Source organism: Macaca fascicularis, chromosome X (assembly GCF_037993035.2).
Source record: "Macaca fascicularis isolate 582-1 chromosome X, T2T-MFA8v1.1".
Lineage (NCBI taxonomy): Eukaryota > Metazoa > Chordata > Mammalia > Primates > Cercopithecidae > Macaca > Macaca fascicularis.
In genome coordinates this window covers 45,847,871-45,854,751 of record NC_088395.1, presented here as the reverse complement: position 1 = coordinate 45,854,751, position 6,881 = coordinate 45,847,871, and positions in this window count along the sequence as shown.

Sequence of the window (6,881 nt, the reverse complement as noted above, 5' to 3'; positions counted from 1 at the left end):
GAGAATCGTATCGTATGATTCCATGTATACAAAATTCTGGAAAATGTGAAAGCAGATCAGTGGTTACCTGGGGTAGGGGAGATGTGGGTGGCAAGAAAAAGGGGTTACAAAAAGGCCCGAGAAAACGTTCAGGCCGGTGGATAATTTCTCTGTCTTGTGTTGATGGTTTCATGGGTGTATATATGTCAAAACTTACCATTTATACAATTTAAATATGTACAGTTTATCATATGTCAGTTATTCCTTAATTCTTAAAAAAACTTAAAATAAGAAATCATTGTTATAATAGATGGAAAGCTTCAAAATGCCCTTATTTAGCAAAATCAGCATTTATTGGGGGGTGGGGGGAACCTGATAGAGTTTTAATGGTTTGAGGACAGAAATACAACCTTCTAGTAGAGATGAGAAACCAAAGTTAAACAGTGAGCATAATAAATGGGATCTCTTTAGTCCCTTTTGTTTACAAAGCATTTGAACAAGTGGTTCAGGAAGTATCTTTTCCAGCATGGTGGTTCCAGCTGCCTGCCTGACTTCTAAGCATTAGCACTTAAACAAAGCTACTGTAGCAGTCTACCGTGCAATGTGGCTAAGACACCCGAAGCTGCTGTGTTGAGATTGCAAAGATAAGACATGAAAATCCCCACTTTCAGATTCTATCATTGTTAGAGAAATAAATCTCTCATATTTACACAGTGCATGAAACTTTATGTATTTCCAGCTGTATTGAGGTATAATTGACAAATAAATTGTATATATTCACAGTGTACAATATGATGTTTTGGTATATGTATACATTGTGAAATGATTACCACAATCAAGTTAATTAGCATATGCATCACCTCACCGTTGTCTTTTGTGGTGAGATCGTTTTAAGATTTTCTCTCTTAGCAAATTTCAGGTATATGATACAGAATTATTAAGTCTAAAGTACTTTCATAAACCTCATCCTGTGAAATCCTTTCAATGGTCCTATTACAGGTAGGGTCAGTATTATCCTCGTTTGCTTTGGCAGCAAACGGAGACACAGAGAAGTCAAGCTACTTGGCCAGGAATACAGAGCCCCCATCTTCTTGCTCAGAAATCACCATTCTAACTACTATACTTTGCTTCTTCCTCAAACTCTTGTCATTGAGTGTTTAGCTAAGACTCTTCGCTCACCAATTTGTCAGGTAGTTTTTAGCATCCCTTTTTAAAAATATGAGATGTTCAAGATGATAATTCCCTCTAATCCTCTGTTTCCCCATTTCTAAATGGGTAATAACACAGCCACCAGACGTGGAAGAGCCATGGAAAGTGGGCAGCTCTGTGTACCCAGTGGGTGTTGATGTTATTGTGTGACTGCCCTCTTTGTTCCTGGGTTACTGATGACACAGTACGGAGTGACTTTCCAAACCCAACAGGGAGACATAGCACTTTAATTCCATTAGTTGCCCTATAGCTTCCTTCAGAGTTGGAAAGTTGCACAATAAGAAATTCTACGTACTGGATTATTTTAAATTATTTAAAGGACACTAAACCATCATTAGTTGGGTCCCAGAGACTCACCAAACAGAGCCAAGAGGCAGATGCCATTGAGGTTTACTTAGCTAACAAGATTGACCCATGCCTGGCATCCTCCTTTTCTCCTTGGTTGTGTTGCCTGTACATCTCTCCTCATTCTTCATCACTTTCGTTGGCCTTCTCTCTTCATTAGGCCTCTAACACACTTTAGAAAAATTTTTTTTAAATAACCTATTTGATGTATTGGCAAAATGAGCAATTTTCCTGAGAGTTTTCTGTCTGTCCCCATGGCACTTCCTTTTTTTTTTTTTTTTATTTTTTCATATATTGATTTCTTTGAAATTAAATTAAAGTTTTTAAAATTTCTGTTGCTTTAAGGGGAACAATTGGTGTTTGGTTACATGAGTAAGTTTTTCAGTGGTGATTTGTGAGATTTTGGTGTACCCATCACCCGAGCAGTATACACTGTACCCAATTTGTAGTTTTTTTTTTTTTTTTTTTTGAGGCAAGTCTCACTCTGTCACCCAGGCTGGAGTGCAGTGGCGCAATCTCGGTTCACTGCAAGCTCTGTCTCCCGGGTTCACGCCATTCTCCTGCCTCAGCCTCCCGAGTAGCTGGGACTACAGGCGCCCGCCACCTCGCCCGGCTAGTTTTTTGTATTTTTAGTAGAGACGGGGTTTCACCGTGTTAGCCAGGATGGTCTCGATCTCCTGACCTTGTGATCCGCCCGCCTCGGCCTCCCAAAGTGCTGGGATTACAGGCGTGAGCTACTGTGCCCGGCCCCAGTTTGTAGTATTTTATCCCTCACCCGCCTCCCACCCTTTCCCCGAAGTCCCCAAAATCCATTGTATCATTCTGGCACCTCTAAAACCAGACATGATTTGTTTTCTTGACTGCAGCTTGAGAGTTCCAGTTTCTAACTCTAATGGATTTTAATCTTAGCAAATCAGGGGATATAATCATATGGGAGTGCAAAGAGTATAAAATTTTGTTAAGGATGACAGTCAAAGGGAGCCCTATTTTTTTGTTTTGTTTTTCATCAAATCCTTTGATTTATTCCATCCCTAATTCCGTGGTCCTCCATGGCTTTCACAGGGGCAGCTGTGAAGAAAAGTAGTCATGTATCTGATGACTCTCTCCCGTCGGTATCAGGGTTGCATTTACTATTACTGATTCCAGTAATAGGATGAGTTTGATCTCTCAGCATGAAAAGAATGACCATATTAGGGATTTGTTTGTTCTTCAGAATACAGAAAGTTTGATAACCAGAGTAGGACTTACTGGAGAGAGAATGTCAGAATGAATAGAGACAGTCTGTGAGAAATTTCAACGGGCTCAGTGCTGTTACCTACCAGCTAGAAATGGGAAGCAAGAGGATGAATGTGAGGTTGGGGGCACTGAGTCAGGAAGAAGATCAGGCAATTCTGGAGCTAGGTAAATTGGGATCATTCCTGGCTTGTCACATCTACATGGGACATTTAGACTATCCACGGGCTGGATACCTTAGGAAAGTTTCTTCTGGCTCTCAGGCTCACTACTCTTTCAGCATTGCCAATTTACATCTAGTGTGTTCTTGTTAGAAGCTGAAGGCTCCTCTTCATGTAGTTGTTAGAAGCTGAAGGCTCTTCATTTTTGAGCTCCTTATGCCCTGTCATTTTGTCTGTATGTGAGGGTTTTGCTATTCCTTTTTGAGTGAAAACTACTCCCATAGCACATTGCCATTCACACTCCACCGGGTCTCCCCTACACACACACACACACACACACACACACACACACACGCACGCACACACACACACACCCCCCATTCTCTTGTCCTCCCTGAGCCAGTCCTTTCAAGGTTATATCATCCTTTAGTGCCAAGCACCTCCCCTGACCTCTTTCTTCACTCATAGAAAGAGGAACCAGATTTCCCCTGTGTGACTTACCATCAATACAAACAGCAGTTTTGTTTCTGTTATTTCCCCTTTCAACCTAGTGATAAAGTTTGCTGCTGCTGCTCTCCCCACCCCGCACAGGAAGAAAGACTTCCTTCCTTCATCTCTTGACTTTGCCCAGGCCTATGAATAATCTTCGCTTTGTCATGGACTCCGGATGCTCACCTTTTCTAACATTTTTTTAAAACCCCCAAGAGTTACTCCTCGGCCTCCTTCCCTTCCCCACCTTCTGGTTTTCTCTACCCGGTAAACTTCCTATTCTACCCAGTTAATAGTGGGCGCCCATGAAGTTCATGCCTCATTGATGAGTATCTGGGCGTTGGGCTTCCCTATGTCCATTTTCTCTTCTGGTGTATTGACTGACGTCTCTCTCCCTGGCTCTTTCACACTTGCAGTGGTGCTCCCTCTTCAATATCCTGCTTCCTTTTTACATTCCAGACTGTCATGTTGTAGACCATCTCCAATTATAAGCTGAGTGTTTGATATTTTGCCATTTTCCTCTTTGTTAGTGTTTTGAATCCTAATTTTGAATCTGATTTTTAATTATATTGATGGTGTTTCTCTAAATACTTATATTTTGCGCTATAGAACTGTCCATACATTGTCAAAAAACCTTCCGCTGTCAGCACAAATACAGTCCAGCATCAACCAATAAGGAGAGAAGAAGGGGTAGAAGGATGCTACTGTGCTATTATCAAGGCTTTGCATGGTCCTTGGGGTGTACTGAGTTATTTCCACCAAAATAGTTGAGGTTTCCTTACTACCTGTTGAAGAACTGATCACATGTCCACTATGTGGCAGCCACTCTGGGAGCACATACTTGACTTGTAGGTTAGGTCTTTATACTGTAGTCTTTCTTCATTATCTGGAAGTTTGAAAATATATATTTCCCCTCTTTCCCTTCGTTTAACACATTTTAGAACATTCTTTCTTTAAAAATCTTAATTAGCATTCCCATTTTCTCTTTGTTACACAAGTAGAATCCATGTTTTCATCCAGTTCCTCTTGGCTGAAGTTGTGTGTGTGTGTGTGTGTGTGTGTGTGTGTGTGTGTGTGTGTGGTAGCTGATACGTCAACAGATGGCATCTGTGGGAAATACATTTAGCCCTTCATCATTTAAAAATCATTTGTATTAGTCCTTCCAAATCTTCACACTTCTTCTGTTAACTATCTTCCCTTCTCTTCCATTGTGGTGTGAGCTATTTATATAAGCCACCTAATTTTAAAAGTCCACATACTGTCATAGAACTCATAATAATTGATACCTAATGCGGTTAAGCTTCTGATAACCGTCATAAGCAAAAGAAACTGCATATATGGATGTTCTCTTTCTGGTCTTCCCTCATTACTTGTTCATTTGTCTTAGTTTTATCATTTTCCTGGAGTAGATTTTATTTCCCTGAGGACCCTTCTGTGCTACAAACCTGTGATTGTACACAAACACACTCTAAGACAGTGCTTTCACTAGTCCATACTTCTGTTAAAAGGAACATACACTCCTTTACAAATAGCATGATCTTATAAGCACCCACAAATCTTACAGAAAGCTACCATAAAACTAAGAGAAAAAGCAAGAAATGTTTAAAGGATGAAGAAATACAAGAGTTTCCCTGAGTAGAGAGAGTCTCCCACTATGTGTGTGTGTGTGTGTGTGTGTGTGTGTTGTTGTTGTTATTTTTTGAAATGTATCAGTATAGGTGCCAGGCATTTTACTGTCTATTCACTCACATTTCTTTATTTGACAAATATTTACTAAAAGGTGACTGTGATCCAGTGTACTATGCTGATACCTGGGGAATCTCAAAATTATAGGACTTGATTCTTACTCTCAAAGAGCACATATTCTCACAGGGAGACACATTTCTAAACAAATTGAAGAGCAATGTGTCTTGTGTTTCTGGCCGAGAGCACAGACGCAGTGATCTGGGAGCCAGCCGCCAGTAGTATGCAGCTAACTTTCCAGAGGAATTCAGGAAGGTCCCTTAAAGGCATCCTATAAGAGAGCTGGGCCTTGCAGAGAGGGAAGTGCTTGTCAGGCAGTGTACAAGAGCCAAATTTTGCTCCTCCATCAGTCCATCTGAGGAGAGGGAAACTTGATGGGAAGATTCAAGGAAGACCACACAAAGAATTTTGTACCATAAGAACATTGTATGACAGAAGAAGTTCTGGACGGTGCCAAAAGCAGAGGCTTGGTAGAGATCTGATTATAAATGAAGGTTGCAATGTTAGACATGTGTGATGTTGATGCCTTTAGAAAATAGCACAAGGCTTAATAATGAGACCAAATACACAGAAAGACCTCAGTAATAGTATAGAATAGTAATGGGTTAATCGTCACTAAATAAGTCTCTAAGTCATGAATTCTTGAGATAACTGACTGGTTTTTTCTACTGTTTACAAGCTCAGAGAAGTTACTTTATTTTGACATCCTTTTTTTGTTTTTACTTATCATTGATGGAATGCAAATTATTTTACTTTTTCTTTTATTTAAAAACAACAAGAATTCCTCACCATTGTTGCACACTGCCGACATTGTGTGTAGAGAATGCCTTAGGGATTTCTCCCAGAGTGTGGGGAGAGGGACAGAGAGAGATATATATGTACATGGATTTAGGGCAATTAATTTCTGAAACTTGTCCATAAAAAGACTGGTTGTTACTTAGGTTAAAACTATCCTTTTCCTCTGAGTGTTTGTGGTGAGTAAAATGCTTCATGTTTTCTTCTATTGATTGTTTAAAAAAATGTTGTTTTTCTTTGAGAAGGATTAAAGGCATACACCTAATTGTTAAATATTAGTTTTTAAAAAACTAGTCTGAGTCTGTCTTTATGGGCTCTGAGTGGTTTCACCTTTAGAAGCTTGTTTTAGGATCTTGTGCCAACCCAGTCCCTTCTCAGGCCTGTTCAGACTAGAATTATCTGGCAGGGGCAATGTCTTTTAAAAAAAATGTCTTCAGCAGGAACGTCCCAGAAAATGTTCACCTCAATCTTCAAGTTGGCTTGTGGAGCAATTTACTAAATAGAGAGATGTGAGAATCAAGTGACCATCAGCTGGTATAAATGTTTTTGGTCAATGTAGTCACAGGATCTCAGGTATGCAAGAGCTGGACGGGTTTCAACCACGTGCCCGGTTATGGTGATACCCTGGCTCAGTTGCTCTAACATAACATAACACAGAAGGAATCCAAGTTCATAAGAACACACTTTAATTAGACACCTGTATTTAAAAGGCTGATTTCTCCTCTAGCATAATTTCACCCTGTGGCGCACTGTGTATACATGGGTGCTTTTCTTCCCTGGCCTACAGTTAGAGTTAATTGGACTTTTTGTTCTTAACTGTGTGGGAGGCAGCTTTTTTTTAAAAAACAGCTTTATTGAAGTATAATTGATAAAGAACTGCACATATTTCACGTGGATAATTTCATGAGTTTGGATATATGCAAACAC